The sequence below is a fragment of the Lissotriton helveticus genome, chromosome 1_1 (assembly GCF_964261635.1).
Source record: "Lissotriton helveticus chromosome 1_1, aLisHel1.1, whole genome shotgun sequence".
Classification (NCBI taxonomy): Eukaryota; Metazoa; Chordata; class Amphibia; order Caudata; family Salamandridae; genus Lissotriton; species Lissotriton helveticus.
This window is the reverse complement of record NC_136057.1, coordinates 585,177,320-585,196,890: the sequence shown is the minus strand read 5'-3', so window position 1 is coordinate 585,196,890 and position 19,571 is coordinate 585,177,320.

The window sequence follows — 19,571 nt, the reverse complement described above, 5'->3', positions numbered from 1 at the left end:
ACATTCCTTCACTTATTTACTCACCCACCTTTTCACATTATGAGCTGAGCCTTTGTCTGCAGGGTTGCAGACAGAAGAGGCCCATCAAGAACTTCACCTTGCTGTAGTTCCTAAAGCAAGGGGTGGGGGAGGGTTCACTATGCCCCTGCACATAGGCAATCTGAAAAACTTAGAAGTGATGAGTCATGCATGATGCACAGTGTCAGGATGTGAGGTGACTGTGACATGGTGTTGTTTCCAGGGCTTCAAGTTGTGTAAACAAACTGGGGGCGGGGGGTCTCTTCAAAGGGGTGTTGGATGTAATTAAGAGCGCAGTTTAAAACAGCTTAGGTAAAAATCTGCGCTTAGCATAGTGTTGCGCCCGACTGGTATTATGTTGTTTCTGTCCTTGCATCCAGATATATAATACAGCAAGTATCATAACACCAACAACAAGCCAGGACTATTGGCTTTGTCAATGGTTGCTAGTTCCTTAAAATAAAAAAGCAGCATCCATGGCTTTGTTCAATACAATATTGAAAATACTTCAGTTCTAAAATAAGGAGACAGTGAAAGAACTATAACCGGTTCTTTTTAAGTTGTTTTAAAGCCTTCTTTAAATTAACTGTTTTCTACCGTTGCAGCATGGGCGTTTTACCTTTTATCATACAGAATGCCCTGCTGTATACTGAGGCAGGAGGCCGCCACCACATGCTGTCACACCCCAGACTGCCCCATTAACATTCTGTGTGTGGCAAATACCCCCATACAGAATGACAATGGGCGGGAGGGGCTGCGCTTGTGCTTGAGGAGGAGTGCGAGGCGCCAGCATCAAGGGGCTGAGGCCTCTCACAGGAAGCAGTGCTGCTCCCTATGATGGCCAAAATGACAAACAAACAGCGTACGGACGCTCCGTGAAATTTAAGGCTGGTTGGTCACCCAAGTGTGCGCGGCGCCCCTGGCACCTCATTACGGCGCACCGGGGTGCCGCGGCGCACAGTTTGGGAACCACTGGCTTACATCTTTGTCAGGATCACAAATCAAGTCGTTTTTCAAGACTAAGGCACACCTTGTTTTTAGTGAACCTAGAATGTGTCCATTTACAAGCATGCCATCCAATGATTAAAAAAAAGTCAGATAAGTTCTTACATTGTGGTACTATGGGTATGGCATTATTTCAGGTGCTTCCCATGCAGCGTCTGCACGTTTTGAAAAGCTCTAGTATTCGTAATTGTAAATGTAGCTTAACTGATTGTTTTGTTTTTACACAACGACAATTTGGTACTTTATGGACGCACTGTGGGTTCTGTGGTTGATCTAGTAATAAATGTCTGTGCACTAAACATAAGCTGAGCTTGGAAATAAGTATATTTTGTAGAAGGAATAGAAACTTTTTATTTTGTATTAAATGATTTAAGAAAAGACAAGGAAATCACAATGTGGAGAACGGCACAGGGTCAGACTGATTTGCATATGGCCATGTCTGAACTGGGGTGGCAGAGTGGGCTAAAGAACGGTGATGGATTAAACCCAGATCTGTTGACTGTGTGTGAGTGTTTGATTGGTTCAGATGCTCCGTCCATCACCACCCCCTTTTGTACCGCTTTGTTCGCCATAAGTTGGCAGGGTATGCTCAGCCGTGAGTCCCTTGCTCACTTTGCCACTGGATTCAAGCAAGCCAGGCTGAAGACGGCTGTAATGCCAGAAACCGGTACTAGGAAGCTTGTTTCCGGTCCAGGGAAGGCATGGCTTGGCAGTTCGGGCTGGACTGTTCCCATGAGGCACAGGGTCAGACTGATTTGCATATGGCCATGTCTGAACTGGGGTGGCAGAGTGGGCTAAAGAACGGTGATGGATTAAACCCAGATCTGTTGACTTGGTGTGAGTGTTTGATTGGTTCAGATGCTCCGTCCATCACCACCCCCTTTTGTACCGCTATGGGTGATTGAGTAGGCAGTTGGGGTATCCTTACTCTCTCCAGACAGCCGTTATCTACTAATCCCTGAACCCATTTCCCATCCACACTCACTTCTTGGGTATAGGGATGCCCATGAGTGTAAGACTGGTCGAAAGTAACCCCAACCCATCCTATATCCATTGATCTGGTCCATTCTTAGTAGGGTACATATTGGTGATATGCCCCCATTACCCACATTCAAAGCATTGGGTCCCTGTCAGAGGGATGGGCCCTCACCCCACCACTTTCTTCAGTGGTGTCTCTCCTAGTTTTGATTATTTGAAGAGATTCTAGATTTCCTCTTGTACTCTCCCCTGGGTATTTGTGGCGAATGGATAGTAAAAGAAGGCCTGGGGACCCTCACAAATTTAGGCACTCCCACTTTCTGAAATGCTGAGGCAAGGTTCACTGTTCCCTCAAGTGATGAACTGAGATGCTGTCTCACCCATCTCTGCATTGCAACTACCAGGGCTTCTATAAATTGTTCCATCAAAACCCTCTCCTTAATGTCTTCCTTTGTTGTGGAATTGAACCATATGACAAATCATTTGCACAGTAAAACAGTTGCCTCTAGTTTTTATCTTTCCTTAAATGGAGGGTGTAGAAGAACTGTCTGTAAGTCTCTTCATCAAACCCCAGGCACTCTAAAATGGTCTTCTTGGTCTACTGATATGGAGGGGTTCTATCGGAATTAGTTGAAGTACAAGCCATTTGCATTTAGAGAGTAAATAGATGGGCAATGTAGTGACTCCATCGTTTCAAGAACCAAGCTGGTTTTTGCCCACTCACTCGAACATTGTAAAAGAATAACTGGGATTTCTCCAGGAGTGTACTTCTGCAGTACCGTGTAAGGGACATCAGAATGTACCTAGGATGCACCAATGACATCCATTAATTGGATGCTTGGCCCTTCTTTTGAGCTGCCTCTTGCCTCTCTCCCAGAGCATGCAACATCTGTTGCAAATGTTGGCTATCTTCCTGAGCCTATGCTGTAAGATTTCCATGGACTGTGTCAGCAGACTCTGCCCTTCCACCAATTGTTAGAATAAGGGTTCTTGCAGGTGCTTCTTCTTATCCCATTTCTGATACCATGTGTCAACTGGCCTGTGATGGATCTGGAAAACACGCTGTGTGTTATGATAAACAGGCTTATTAATGTCCATGCACAGATTTAACCCGTTTCATGGCATATCCCCTGTTCATGAAGCCTTGCTTATTAGTACCAGTTCATATCTCTTGTACTCTGACCTTGGGAGACTCCTTGAGGTTAACGTTTTTCCTGTTCATGAATGGCGTCCAACTCCCGCTTAACCCATAGGAATTGACTCCTCCTCTTGGTTTCTCACCCCCTATACTACTACAATTCATGATGGGCTCTAGTGCATTACACCTGGAAAAAAGAACCTATGGTAAAAAAGGGATTTGTAGCATAACCAGTTCCCCTCCCCCCCATGTACTTGCCTGGAAAGAAGAATAACATATTGTAAGGAAGCCTGTTGCCACATTTCCATTGTCTCATGTGATATTTACTATAAACTGATTTGCACATGTATCATTCATTGTCTTTTTATAATGTATGTGTGATGTAAAGTGCTCTGACACTCTACACTGGTAGGAGTAGTGCTGTAAAAGCAAATTAAATTCATGTGAGATAGGTGCTATGGAGAGATGAGGGGTGCTATTGGAGTGTGGTAAGTGAGAAGGAGGCCATGGGGGCACCAAAAAATATGGCGGCACAAGGCGCCAGGAATGCTGAAGCCAGCCCTGTAGCCAGACTACATATCTGATAGAAACCTTTTTTTTATAGACCCAGGCTCCACCCTGTTCCTTTATCTGCCCCTCCCCTTCTATTCTCACTAGTGGAGAAACTTTTTGGTAAGTTATTGCCCTTCTTTTCCCTTCCATTATTGGTCCTCCTCTCATGTGGCTCTGCCACCTACTAAACTCCAGGCCCTTCCCCCTTCTCCTCGCCAACAGCCCGGGTCTCTCTCTGCGTTCTGTTTCACTTTTGTAGGGATAATTCCTGCTCCGTACATTATGCCTGTTCTACCTTCCCACAAAAGTGAGTTTCCTCTCTCAATTCTGGAACAGGTGTTCTGGTGAAAAATAAACATGGCTCTTTTATTTTGGCATGCTGCAACTTAGAGTTCTCTCTTGTTGATGGTAAACTCCTATTCTCCAACTACGTATACCCCTCCCAACCACAGATATCCCTGTCTCAGACACTTCTCCTTTCTCTACTTGGTTCTGGGGATATGCTACATTCACTTTCTCACACTGTCATTCTTTAATCATGTTCAAATTGGGGTTTCGCCTTCTTTTTACCTTGGAAAAGTCAAATCTCTTTTACATCTGGTATTCCGTCATTCAGATGACAGTTTCTGTTTCCTCATAGGAAGGAATGCATTACTAGAAGTGCCTTGTACTACCCTTTCATACAATTCTATAGTGAATGTGAAGAAAAAATATTGGTTTACCTAAATTCAGCTTCAGGAAGCTGTAGGAGATGGTGACTAAAGCTTTCAAAGAGAGAAAGCATGGCCTCTAAATTCCTTGAAAAGCAAGATGAGATCCTTGTATGCTTTATGCCTTAAGCAAACCAATAGATCTTTAACATTCACTTTCTCCTCTAACAAAGAGCATTGTCAAGACTGAGAGGAGAACAGAAGAGACCCATCTAACAGTGACTCCGGCTATCCCTTCTCCTGTAAATCAGACAGACAGGTGACAGAATTATCTGATTTAGTAGTCCTGAAGATAGTAGTGCAAGGATATAAGACCACACTTCCACTACTCACCACACTCAGCTCTTGAGGCATTGTTTCATACACATGGAGGAAATGAGTCGCTATAGAATACAAAATCCTGGATCACATGGACATTGAAGGCAGTAGTTCTAGTCCTATGATAAGAAGAAAACTTAGCTATTTCCACTACTTGGGTGCCCTCCGGAAACTGTTTATTTATTTATTTATTAGTTTATAAAGAGCCAGAATTGACCTCCGGAGGGGTATCTCTGCACTTGGACGGGCAGCGTGTGGGAAACTGACTGTTGAAAATCAAAAACAAAAGAGAGAGGTCTTAAGCTGTTTCCTAAAGTGGAAATAATCCATACACTGTCTCAGTTGCAAAGGAAGCTTATTCCAGTAGCGAGGGCTATTCCAGGTAGGAAAGGGACTTCCCACCCACTCTGGCCCTTTTTATTCCAGGTGCTCAAGTAGGGATTTAGATCCTGAGCGGAGAGACCTCCGATGTATGTAAGGGATGAATTTGTCAGCAAGGTACATAGGACCAGATTTGAACAAGGCCTTATATATGATACAGCAGACCTTAAACTGCACTCTCTCCCGTATAGGGAGCCAGTGGAGCTAATAAAGCAAAGGTCGGGAAGCAGTCCTGGGGGGGCATTAAGGATCAGGCGTGCCACCATATTCTGGACAACCTGTAGTCTGTCGAGGGCAGCCTCATTGGCTGAGAACAGCAGACCATTACAATAATCCAGGCAACTTAAAATAAGTGCCTGGGTCAATGTCTTCCGGGCCGAATCAAGGAACAAAGAGAGGATGCTGCGCAGCAGACCCAGCACATGAAAAAAGGAGCTGGCTGTCAGAGCAGCGTGCTCCTTCATAGTAAGGGCCTGTTCAAGGCGAACGCCAAGATTTTTAACACAGGTTTTCGGGACGGGAGGGGTACCCAGATCAGTTGGCCACCAGTTGGGGGTCCATAATAATTGGGCTTCGCCGAAGAGCGTGATCTCCGTCTTTCCCACGTTGCACTTAAGGAAATGACTCCTCATCCATTGTGAAATCGTTCTCATTCCTGAAGAGAAGGTTGCCTGCACTGATGGAGTAAACGTTGCAAATGGAAAGAGCAGCTGAGTATCGTCTGCGTAGGAGATGGGGATAAACCCACAACTCCTTAACAGGTTGGCCAAGGGAGCCACATAGTTATTAAACAGAGTCGGGCTCAGGCTCAGGCAAAAGCCCTGTGGTACTCCCTTGGTCAGTTCTGTCTCACAATGAATTTCAAAATGGAGATCCTTCATAAGGTCCTTCCAGTCATACTTACAAGGCCACCTTGGACCTTCAGGATGACACTCCAAATATCCAGAGATTGCTACATTTCACTGTCATTGATGAACAATGCCAATTTAACTTTTCCTCAAGGATATTCACAAAATTCCTAGCTGTATAATGTTAATTCTGCATAATGAGGGAAGAATGGTTCACCTGGATCTAGGTGACTATCAGATCCATGCATCTTTCAGAGATCAGACATCAAGAAACATGTCCAGCATCTTTAGCATTGTAGGCAACCAAGACTTTTAGATAAACTCATAAAAATCCCATCTGTATCCTTTATAGACTATACTAGGAATTAATGATAGGTACAAGATTGAACTGAGCAAAGACGTCAAGCTGATAATCCTTCTGGCCCATCCTCCAGTTCAAGCAGTAGTTGTTGCACATCAATGACTCAAGTTGCTTGAAGACATATTGCCAGCACTCCTCCTGATTCCATGGCCCAATCTTAACATGGGGATGCTAGAAAAGGAGATCCTCAGGGGTAAATTAGTACCACGTTGACCCTAGGTTGGGTCCCATCATCATCTGTAAAATAGCTACTGCACTAATCTTTGGTAAGAAATTATTCTTCCTTTCTTTCATCCCAATCCTAATCTACCAGAGTTCTGTGTATTCCATATACTCTTTGTGCATGCCGCTACTCGCAATTTATTTTGGGCCAATTTGAAAGGTCCCAGGCAATGTCAAGTGCAAGGGCAAAGTTTATGTTTTTCATCACTCATCTATAAATTGTGTTTGGACAAATTATTTGATAACAATTAAAATGAGTTGCAGGATGAGGGTTCATGGAATGTTTCTTTACAGGACCATGATTTTAAATGCTGCAGCTCAGTACAGAGCAAGGAAGGAAACCGGCACCTGGAGGTAATGGTCTGGTTCTTTACCGATAATCTTCATTATTCCTATGTCTTTCTTCTTTTCCTCATTCCTTACGCCCGTCTATTTCTTAGCGATTAAAGGCTCTAACTGAAGCAGGTGGCATGGAGACAATAGGAGGTCGGTGAGACAGTGGGCCGCCTGATGGATTCTCCATTAAAGAGACCTGTAACTTGAAGTTAAAGAAGCTATTTCTAAGGTAGATAAGACATGTGGTGTCTGCGTGGGATATGGAATACCTCCTAAAGTTAGTTAGTAATGGGTCAAGATAAATGATCCTATGACGTTGAAGGGTACAAACAAGTAATACAACAAATTTATGTGATGTGTATTTATAAAGCACACTATCAGCAGCAAGGGTATCCTAGCACTGAACATGTTTGCGTACATAGACCTGCCTATGTTAGGTTGGTTTATTAAAAAGCTTCTTCTGGAATTCAAGAAGAGAGGAGACTCTGATGCGAAGTGGGAAGTCGTTACATGCTTTAGGAGCAATTTAGGAGAATGCCCATCATCCTAATCTGGTTCTGTTATGTGTGAGATGTGAGAGTAGGAGTCCTGCAGAACTAAGGAGTCTGGGTGGTTGGTGGTAGGAGATGTGACTGTTCAGTTAGGTGGGGCCTAAGTTGTTTAGTGTCTTGAATGTGTGTATGTGGGGAGTTTAATTGAGCACATTTGTATATCGGGAGTCAGTGGTGCTCGCTGAGGTGTTGTGTGATGTAAGTTTTGTGTGGGGGTTGAGGGTGAGGCTGTCTGCTGAGGTCTGGATGGTTTGTAGTCTTATAGTGAGTTTTTATAACCCTCCTCAAACTTTTCTCATTGAAATACTTACTATATGAGGTGCTTCCACCTGCTTCCCAGGCAACATGAGCAGGGCCGGTCTGGCCTTGCGGGCACCGGGCAATCCCCCGGTGTGAGGCACAGGTGGGGGCCAGTTTTGGGCACCTGGGGGCCGTTTTTGATACAGGGCCATTTTTGCAGCATAGCTGCAAAATCGGCCCTGTACCAAAATCGGACGAAAACCGGCCCCGGCAAAGAGCTCGACGGCACCTCCATCCCCCCCCAGTGGGGAGGGGGGGATAGCTGAGCACTTTGCCAGGGCCGGTTGTTGTTCCCAGTCCGGCCCTGAACATGAGTCCTACCTAAAATGAACAAATTCTCCATACCCTCCTTCTCTGTCCCTTCCATTAGTCCTCCACTAATACAAGGAACCATAAAGGTAGTAGAGGCCCACGACACTTCCTGTTTTTGTCTTCTCCTGTAGAAGGTACTGCATGGACCTAGCTAGGCCACATCATACCTCTCTTTTCTTTGTTTTCTTGTCATGACATTCTTCCTTGTTCTTTGACATGTGTTGCTCAGGGAATGCGTTTTTTGCTGAGAGCAGATTGTGGGCTTAGTATTTGGGATATCTTTATGTATAGAAGGGCTCTAGTTCTTATGTCCCTCCCACCTTCCCATTGTCACGACCTCAATCATGACAACAGGGATGGGGATGGTCTTGGGAAAGTCAAGAATGTTATTGCTGTCTGCCGCTTTTATGGCCCCTGGTATTGTGAGGGGTCTGAAGAGAAGGACGGATTCTCAGACAATGGTGGGAGGGATTTCTTCATTTTAGCTAGGTCATGTGGTGCCTGGGGGGCGAACACACCTCGTATTTCAAGTACTTAAACAAAGAAGTGTCATTGGAGTAATGAAGGTTTACTGGTAAGCACACTGTATCATGCAGGGTCACAGATGACTTTCATTGCATAACAAATAGAATGTTACCTGGGCTCCTAGACAGTACCTTAATTGCCATGTACAAAGTGGTGATAACCTTGCTTTTCATGTGTTCAGAAACAAACAGGTCGTGTAGAGCGGCAGGCAGGCAGCCCGCTGAATGAGTGCAGACAGTGAGTGACCCAGCACTTTGTTCTCTAACATACAGCAGCTACCTCGAATCCATTTTTAGAAACGATTAACGCTTGGAGATTTACTGTAACTGGAGGCCATGGGTGGAATATCACGTTCCAGGACATCAGGTTTCCATCTAAAGCACACATTTGTATGCGAGCACTGTACAGTTGATCCAGCGGGCTATAGAAAATATATCATAAACTACGCTACCCAATTTCATAACCTATAAACAAAATTCTAAACTATACATGGACCCATTTATGAACCTGATATATTTTTGGGCCTACTGAATCAGGTGGTCAAATAAATCTATATACACATTATTTACAAACTATAAACATTTTATACATTTGCAGAAAGAATATAGTCATCAGAATAAAACCCAATCATTTAAATGACCACTATAGGCGACGTGATCTAGCTAAAGGTAACCTATACTTCTAAATAACCAAGACCAGCTTGTTTGTCAAAAGTAAGATTTTATTTTCTAAATTATGGTATATAAGTTGTAAGTTTTATAAATGAAATTTATTAGCAATAAAGCAAGCATGATAGTAAGAATTAGGAAAAATACAGTTTAAGCAATTGAATCAGTTTAAAGAAATTATATAAAGTTTAGCATTTCTAAAACCTATTTCCCTAACTGAGCTAAATAGACAGAAATTAAAGTAAAGTTCTTTGAGGATTCTTACGTGCTCCACGCAAAGTCCAGCAGCACATCACCCTCATCGGAAAGTCAGAAAGCAGCAGCCAGCCCAACCCTAAAGGCATGACTTTTTATACCTTTCTACGCTAACTAAACTAGCAAAGGAAAATTTTCAGAAATACTCGACGTCCCATTGGCTGAGAGTGACAAGTGACATGTCACCCGATTCTTAAAAAGTTCCACAAAATCATATCTTACAAAGACCATTGTCTCTTCCACGTGAAGCCAGAGGCTTCCTGCGATTGCAACTTTGTTTTAAGTCATCCTCGCAGCTTCCATAGTCTTTCAGTGCAACTTCCGCGGATGCCAAGTTAAGGACTGACAAAAAGTTCACTTTCGACCTTGGCCATGTCCGACAGAATGATGTCAGCTCATCAGTTTTTGCTTTGTGAATGCAGCTTCAATAAACGTTTTAATTCAGAATGGGCGTCTCGTGACTTTCTGCAGAAATTCAGATCAGCTTTTATTTTGCGGCTCAAATAGCTAGGCCTCAAAAGCAGGCAACTTATGATTTCTAGTATAAAACAAACACAAGAAAAGTATTAATGTAAGAAATAAAGTATATTCTGTATCCACCCCATGGTTTACTAATTAATTAACCCACCCGATTAATCAAAATGTTACCTAGCCATTGCAAACAAATAAAGCAGCGTTTATATTTACCAGTCTCCGTTTTTCAATGAGACCCATATGCACCTAGAATAGTAGAAATGACATCACACAGACAAGAATAAGCAAAACAAGCACATGCTTATTTTAAATATGCAGCAGTTAGTAATGACAAAAACGAAAACAATAAATTATTTTATTATTTTGCACGAACAAAAAGATGCAACATTTATGCACGTTTATGAGCACACATGTTAGTCCCCCCACGTGTAAAGTTTAATCTAGGTTGTATTAGCACGACATATCACAAATCATTAATAATTTTATTCATGTTATGGAAATGTGACTTTGCGAGTTTAAACAAAATTTTGTTTTCTATCTCGCTCCATCAACTCCCTCATCTGGTGATTAACAAATCACCACACCAGCACTCAAAATTTTGGTAAAATTAAATTTATAAGAAATCGATTCAAATTCAATTGTATTAGTAAACCTAAAAGTCTGTTTCAGCATAATCCTTGCAATTAACATGACGCTCTCTATGTAACTCTTGCAACTCAATCTCCCTTTCCTCTTCTTTTCTGAGTTTATAAATTCTCTTCTTTTCTTTCAAATGCTTCTTTCTTTTATGCAACAAACAACCTACTTTAGTCAAAATAAAAATGAATATAATTATAATCAAAGGTGCCAGAATCTTGCCAAGAATTGAACTTCCGATATTATGAAACCAGTTTTTAATTGCTTGAAACCTATTTGAAAGTTTCCCAGTAAAATCTTCTTCTTCTAAAGGAACTATTTCAGAATGCATTTGTGTAATATTCTTAATATACATTTCAATATTTTTACTTTCATCCGGTATATATGTACAGCAATGTTGGACATGTAAAATGCCACAGACTCCTCCCTCCTTTGCTAGGAGTATGTCTAAAGCAAGACGATCTTGAATTACCATGGATCTAATTGCAATAACTTCAACATTCACTAATTGAAACCCATCAGCAGTGTCAGTTGATAATCTATCAACTATAGTGGACAATTTTCTGATTCTCCCTGCATTTAGGGTTATACCAACAAAAGGTATTACAGCTTGAAAAATATCTCCCAGAACTTCAGTAAAAGTTTCTCTTTTAGCTCTATTTACATAATTGTGAATTTTAAATAATCCTTCTGAATCTCTGTCAACATGAAACACTTTAGGAAAAACAATTCCCACATAACAAGTTCCATACCAATGGTCTGGAAGGTTGTAGTAGGCTTTGTCACCACAAACAAAATAAATTCCAGGAAAGATAGGATCTTTTCCACCTTTAAATCCCCAACCTCCCAAAATCTGATAAGTATCTTCACAGTTGCTTGCACCTACAAAATAATTATCAAAAAGTGTGTTATCTCTTCTAATGCAAAGCTTTCCACTAACAGGTTTGTCTATGTGAATTGCAATATTTTCAAGCATTTTGCCATTTAGTTTCTCATCCTCTTTTTGCCAGAATGATGACTTAGTCTGCTTGACTAATTCATTTCTCTTATAAATTGCTCTTCTCTCCTCAACCATATTCAAAAATTTCTTCCCTTCAGCACTTAATTTACATGTTAGATTATTCTTGTAAGCATACTCATAAGTGAGTTCGTTAGTAACAAGGAAATATTCTCTCATTTGTTTAGCTTTCTTATGCTTATTTAAAGCATTATCAATCTTGACATTAGCAAAAATCTCATCATAATTTGAATAGTAATATTCTAAACGACCAGTTTGATAAAATAAACTAGTTAATACACTACATGTAACAGCATAAGTGAGAGGAAGCATATTATATGTTACTCCCTCAGAAACAGAAGCGGGTAACTTAACGCATACATAACAATCCTTTGCATCCATTACCTTTACATATTCACTCAAAAGCTTTGTGAAAGTATTGCTTGAAAAATCACCTATTGATTTATCTTGATGAATGTTAGGCTGATGATCAATTACTTTTGCAGATGCACTATGTTTAGTTTGGCTAACCAGAGCTTTGCTTGTTAAATTAACTTTGTGTAATTCTCTATTCATTTCTAAAGGTATAATCACAGCTAGTACCAACCAGAGCAGAACTAAAATGAGCAGACACACCAGAGTCATCTTACAGCATCTTTTAAAAACAGAGCATTTTGAAGTGCTCTCCTTAATGTAAGGCATTTTTAGGTTAGTTTTAGCCTCAAAAATAAAATAAAAAATAAAAATAAATTTTAAAATTTATATACACCCCCCTTTTAAATTATTTTTTTTTTTCTTTTATAACCCTAAACAAGATTTCTTCGACCTTATGTCATACATAAGTTTTTCTTCTACTAGACAGTTTTTCTTCGACCTTGTGTCAACTAACAGGATTTCTTCAGCCTTATGCCAATTTAATAATTTGTACTTCAATCATTGTCACTAATTTCTTGGATTTCGTTTTCTTCTTCACTACTATCATATATGTCAATAACAGGTGGAATTACTAAGTAAGTCCACTCAGGAGACTTGTATTTCTGGTTCGGTCTAATTATTCTCTTCCCTTTTCTTGATATCACTTCTATTTTCCTTCCAACTCCAACCTCTTTTCCAGGACTCTTTTGACTACTGATTTCTTCAACTTGTTCTATTGGCTTTTTAATCAATCTGACTCTCAATCTTCCACCAGGCCAGTAGTCTGCTTTTCTTACGTACTTTTTCTTTGGTTCAGAATTATTCGATTCTGACTTCCAAGTCCTTTTCTTTCTGCTTTCACTTCCACCTTCCACGTCACTTTCCTCAGTTTCGTAGTCTGAAATTTCAATTGACTCAGGAACTTCTCTATTCGGCAATTTCACTCCTTCAGGAACTTCACTTTGTCTTCCATCACTGGTACTCGGTAATTCGTCCTCTTCTTCTTCCTCAATTACCTCTAGCTTCCCAGATTTCGGATTTTTGTTCCTTACTTCAGAGCTTGTTCTCTGCCTTTCGATACTCTCCTGGTCTGAAACTTCTTTTGGTTCAGCTTCTCTGTCTTCAACATAGACAACCGAATCCTCAGTTATCTTTCCTTTTAGCAGATTCTCTTCACCTTCAGAATCTATTTCAATTATTTCTAAGTCTTTTCTTGTCAGATTTCCATTCACTGGCACAGTTTCCAGATGTCGACTTTCTTGTCGATCTTCAGAATCTGGAATTACTTCACCTTCTGTTCTGTCTTCTGCTTCAGAATCAGAGTCATCTGTGGTATCACTTTCAACATCAGAACTCTCAGGAGTTGGTATTGGAATAGTATGACTTGGATGAATCCAGCGCTTCAATCCTCTGCACTTTACAGCATTAGTAGTGATCAAGATTACCTGCCTAGGTTTCTGCCATCTAGGAGATAGACAATTCCTCCTCCGATGTACTTTCGTTCTGACCCAGTCTCCAGGTCTCAGATCATGTGTCAAAACTTTGTCATTTGATTGTGCTTCAGTTCCCACCTGATTAGACACAGAAGTTACCATATCAGATAACCTTTTACAGTAATCCAAAATTGCACTGTCATTTATGCTCAACAGTTTACCTACAGGTACAAAAGCTTGCCTCATAACTCTTCCCATCAAAATTTCATGAGGACTCAAACCTGTCTTTTTATCTGGTGTACTTCTTATTGACATCAAAACAAGTGGAAGAGCATCAGTCCACTTAACTCCTGTCTCTAGACACATTTTCCCAATTCTGTTTTTGATAGTTCCATTTATTTGTTCAACTACACCTGATGCCTCTGGTCTGTATGCACAGTGTATTTTCTGCTCAATGCTCATAGCTTCGCAAATTAACTTCAATAGTTTGTTATCAAAATGACTTCCTCCATCACTCTCAATAGTGACTGGAAAACCGTACCTTGGGATGATTTCTCTGAGCATTAGTTTTGCTACTGTAATTGAATCACAATGTCTTGTAGGAAAAGCTTCTACCCACCTTGAGAACAAGCATACAATTACAAGTACATATTTCAAACAGTTGTGTAAGGGCATTTCAATGAAATCTATTTGTAACCTGGTGAAGGGACCACCTTCTCGACCAATTATTCCTGTCCCCACCACTGATTTTCTGTTAGGATTCATTTGTTGGCATGATAAACACCTTTGACAAAAAGATTCTGCAATGGTTCTAAATTTGGTATTGAACCATGTCTCTTTAAACAGTCTGACCATAGAATCTCTTCCTAAATGTGCAGGACCATGATATAATCTGGCCATGTCAGAAATCATGCAATTTGGTAAAACTACTCTCCCATCTTTGTAAACCCACACTCCATCTTCATCACGTTGTCTACAATCTGATCTTAACCACTGGTCTTTTTCTTCATCATCTGCGTCGTTTTGTAAATCTCTAATCTCATTCCATGTTTCTACAATAGTTGTTAGCATTAATGAATTTGAATCAGTTTCTGTGCTTCTATTCCGATTGTAAGAATAATTTTTCCTTGCGCAGTACTTTGCTGTTTCATCTGCGAAGGCATTTCCTTTGGAAATATAATCAGTTCCTCTAGTGTGCGCTGCACACTTGACTATGGCAATTTCTTTTGGCAATTGTATTGCTTCAATTAATCTTCTAATGAAAACTGCATTTTTAATTGGTGATCCTGTTGATGTCATGTATCCTCTCTGTGACCAGAGTTGTCCATAATCATGCACAACTCCGTACCCATACTGACTATCAGTAATGATGGTAACTCTTATATCCTTTGATATTTCACATGCACGAATTAAAGCAATCAATTCAGCTACTTGAGCTGAACGAACTCCTTCAAGACATGATGCTTCTTTAATGTTTTCGACTGTACAAACTGAGTATGAAGCTTTCAAGACACCACCTTCGGATCTTAAGCATGAGCCATCTACAAAGTAGACAAAATCCGATTCAGGCAAAGGTCTGTCTTTGATGTCTTTTCTTGGTTTTGTGCAGAATTCCATGACATCTAAACATTCATGTTCTGTCTCAATGTCATTAACAATTTCTGAATCAGGCAGTAATGTAGAAGGATTCAGATTCAAACATCTTGAAATCGAAACATTATCTGCTCCTAGTATGATTTTCTCATACTTTGTCAATCTGCTACTTGTTAAATGTTGAGTCTTACCTCTTGTCAGTAATATTTCAACTGAATGAGGCACAAAAACTTTTACAGGAAATCCCATAATGATTCCTTCACTTTGTTCAAGACTGATACTTGTAGCTGCAACTGCTTTTAAACAACCTGGTAATGCTTTTGCAATTGGATCAAGAACTGCAGAGAAATATGCAATAGGTTTCTTTAGGTTTCCATGTCTCTGAATTAACACAGATAATGCACATCCTTCTCTCTCACTGCAATACAGTTCAAAATCTTTCTCATAATTTGGCATACCCAAAGCAGGAGCTTGGCATAAGCTCTTTTTCAGGTTTTCAAAAGATTCCATCTCAACATCATTGAGAATAATTGGATCTTTTACATCTGATTTTGTCAGTCTTTGTAGTGGTTTCGCAATTACTGAAAATCCACTTATCCATTGTCGACAGTAACCTACCATTCCCAGGAACATTCTGACCTGTCTTTGTGTTCTTGGCGGTAACATTGCTTGAATCATTTTTATTCTCTCTATTGTTACTTGTCTTTTTCCCTTTGCAATTCTGTGACCAAGATATTTCACTTCCTGTTTGCAAAACTGTAGTTTTGCTGGGGACACTTTATGTCCTTCTTCTGCAAGGCGATTTAACAGAATTATTGTGTCTGTTACACAATTTTCTCTTGTCTTAGCAGCTATTAACAAATCATCAATATACTGCACCAACGTAGACCTACCTGGTAAGTCTAAATCTTCTAATGATCTTTTTAACAGTTCGTTAAAGATTGAAGGACTTTCAGTATAGCCCTGAGGGATTCTTGTCCATCCAAGGGTCTTACCTTGGAATCTGAAAGCAAAGATTTCATAACTGTCTGGGTGTAGAGGAACAGTAAAGAATGCATTGCAAAGGTCAATGACTGTGTACCATTCAGCATCATATGGAATCTGAAATAGAATCACTGCTGGATTTGGAACCACAGGACAACATGGAATAACAATTTGATTAACCTTTCTCAAATCTTGTACGATCCTAAATGTTCCGTTAGCCTTTTTAACTCCCATAATTGGTGAATTACAAGAGCTACTCTTCATTTCTTCCAATACACCTTGCTTGATTAATTTTTCAATTACAGGTGTAATACCTTCAATTGTCTCTGTTTTCATTTTATATTGTGGAGTGTTTGGAAATTCTATTCCCTGCTTCAATGCAATTTTAACAGGATCTACGTTTTTCATCAGACCCATCTCATTCCCAGTAAAATCCCATATTTCAGATTTCACTGTTTCCTTTAGCTCTTCAGGTAAATCTTTTTCTTCAAATGCAGGAAACAATTTTGTTTCTTCTGCTTCCATCATCATCATTGTCATTCTGTACAAACCATCTTCCTCCATTGTTTGTAATTCAACTCCTTCAGGAGAACAATATATTCTGCAATTCATTTTACATAGGATGTCCCTACCTAATAGATTTACTGGACTACTATTACAAACCACAAATCTGTGTTTGTCTCTGTAATTTCCAATTTCAACTGGTACTGGATCAGTTAAATCTGTTTTAATTTGCTGATTACTTACTCCGACAACTTGGATGGTATCCCCAGAGAGAGGTAGGTTTTCAATTTCCACTGATCTAACAGTAGAACGGGTAGCACCAGTGTCCACTAGAAAAGTGATGTCTACATCATTAACTTTCCCGTTTACATAAGGACCAGACTGGTCAACCTCAAGAGTGGCTCCAACAACACACTCTTCCTCCTCTCTCGGGCACCGTCAGCAATAATCATCAGAATCACTGTCTTGGCTTTCTGTTAATAAAAATTGTTGTGAAGCATTTTGCATTTGAACCCTTTGCTGCTTTTGCTGTTTTTGTGGTTTTATTACCTGTTCACATCCCTGAAATCCCACGTTTGGATTATATTTTTGAACTCCCCCACAATTCGGAAAAGGTGGTTGTGGCAACTGGTCCTGACGATTATTCACCTGTTGTTGTTGCTGTTGTTGTAATTGTCGCTGAATATTAAATTCATTTAACCCCTGTTGCATCTGTAGCTGTTGCTGCACGTTAACACCATTCTGCATCTGTGGATTCAATAAGGGATTCTTTAAGTTTCTAGGAGGATGAGGACACTCGTCCCTCCAATGTCCAATTTCGCCACAATTAAAACAAGGTAATCTTTGTTTCAGCTCTTCTATTTTTGGGCTAAATTTCTTTTGGAAATTATTACCTTTAAACTTTCCTTGTATCTGGTTCGTATTTCCAGTTTGAACAAAATTAGTGTTCTTATTTCCCATGCTGGCAATCTGTTGCTCAGCCACTTTTACCTGTGCCCACATGGCTTTCTCCTTCAGCTTTTTCTGTTTTACTTCTAATTCATCGCTACAATATTTTGCCTTTCTCAGAATATCATCAATAGATAGTGCTTGCCATCCGACAATACTAGTTCTGATCATTTCTCCAATTTCAGGCTTTAGTCCATAAACAAATCTATAGATAAAATGACTCATGTCTTTCTCATCTAATTTTTCATAACCACTGTATTGTTTAAAGATTAACAGTAGTCTTTCATAAAAAGAATGAACTGATTCTTTTGTTTCCTGCTCTGTTCTTTCTATTTTAACCCAATCAACTTCTTTGGGTGGAATTTTGTTTTTCATCCAAACAATTACTTTCTCGTAAAAATCCATTACGAGTGGATTTGGGGCACCTGTTTCTTTAATTCGCTCAGGTTCTGTTTTTGGCCAACTAATAGAAATTTTACATTCTGTCCAAAGATCAGATGGAACAACAATGTCAAAAAATCCATCCAAATCAATCCACAGAACTTTTGATACTTTGATAAATCTATCGACTTGCCTGTACCACTCAACAGGTTTCTCTCTTAATTTAGGAAAATCATTTGTGAATAACAGAATGTCCTGTCTCGACCATGGGACATGAACATATCCTCCACCTGCAACTTCTCTCATTGGAAATTGTTTTGACATTCTTTCTAATCTTTCATCTTCCTTCCTTTTAGTCCATTTCACTCTCCATTTGTTCAGTTCTCCTAGCTTTTTGATATAGACAATTAAATCTTTAATGTGAACTATTCTTCCCATTGAGTTCAAACTCTCAATGTCGCTTTCTGAGAAATCTAATCTGTAATGTTTTGCAAAATTCTTTTGTTTACTCACATCGATTTCAAGTTCTGCAGCTAGATCCTCTAATTGATCATATTTATTTTTCGTTTTCCATTGAATACTTTTGCAAATGAATAATAGTTCATCATCCCGATAGTAATTTAAACTATCTGGGCCAATTGTTCCAATTATTAATTCTTCAATATTTGCTTTTAATTTGGCCACATCAAGCTTTGGTGTAGTTACCCTGACTTCAGGACTTCCTACATCTGACATAGCACCCATTGGTGTTTTTGGAGATAAATCCTCATTAAAGGTTAAATCAGGCATTCTCGATCTAGAAGTGTTTAATTCAGTCAAGTCTGAATAAAATTTTTCAGCAGGCTTTTGAATTTCTGTATTTAAAGGAATAGTTAATCCAGTTTTGTTTGTATTTCTTTGATCAAATACAGGCTGAACAGGACCTATTGTTACTGGAACTGTGACAGCTTCCATGCCTTTTGTCATTCTTTTGATTAATTCTTCTTTAGACCTTAAGTATTCATTATAATCATCCTCATCAACATTTCTTGTCTCTCTTGTATAATCTTTTGGAGGTTCCCTTGCTCTTGGAGTCATTGAAAAATGTCTACCCTCATTTCGAGCATTCTCAAATTCTGGTCTTCTAGGAGTTTCAGTGATTTCACAATTATTTGGATAAAGTTTAGGAGCTTCACTAATTGGAGGTGCACTCGGTGAAGTTTCAGTAGAAACCACCGGAGTAGACCATGATCTAGAAGGTCTCAAAGGCTGATTAGGCTGTTTATTTTTAGCAGTTGTATATATTTCTTCCATAATTGCATCCTCAGATTCACTTTCCATAGATTTTCCTGTAGGAGAACCCATTACCATTTCATGAATTAAATACAATCCTTCACTCATGTTTCCCTGTCTCCACATTCGTAATCTATCTTCATGAGTTTCTCTTTTCCATGATGGATTTTTAGAAGGTCTTTTAATTCCACTAGCTTCTCTTTGTAACTGATACATCTCATCTTCCCACTCAACTAAAGCTTCAAATTGAGTTGGTCTCGGTTTAGGAACAAGAGCATTCATTTTCTCTCGTAAGTTTCTTAAAACTCTTACATTAAATGAACCATCATCAGGCCAAGCCAAAACACCATCGTTTTTAGTATAACGTTTCCAACTGTCGAACCATAAGACAGTATGATATCCGTATTCACCTTCCATGTACGCTGCAGGTGTTTTATACTTATGAAGTAGTTTACCA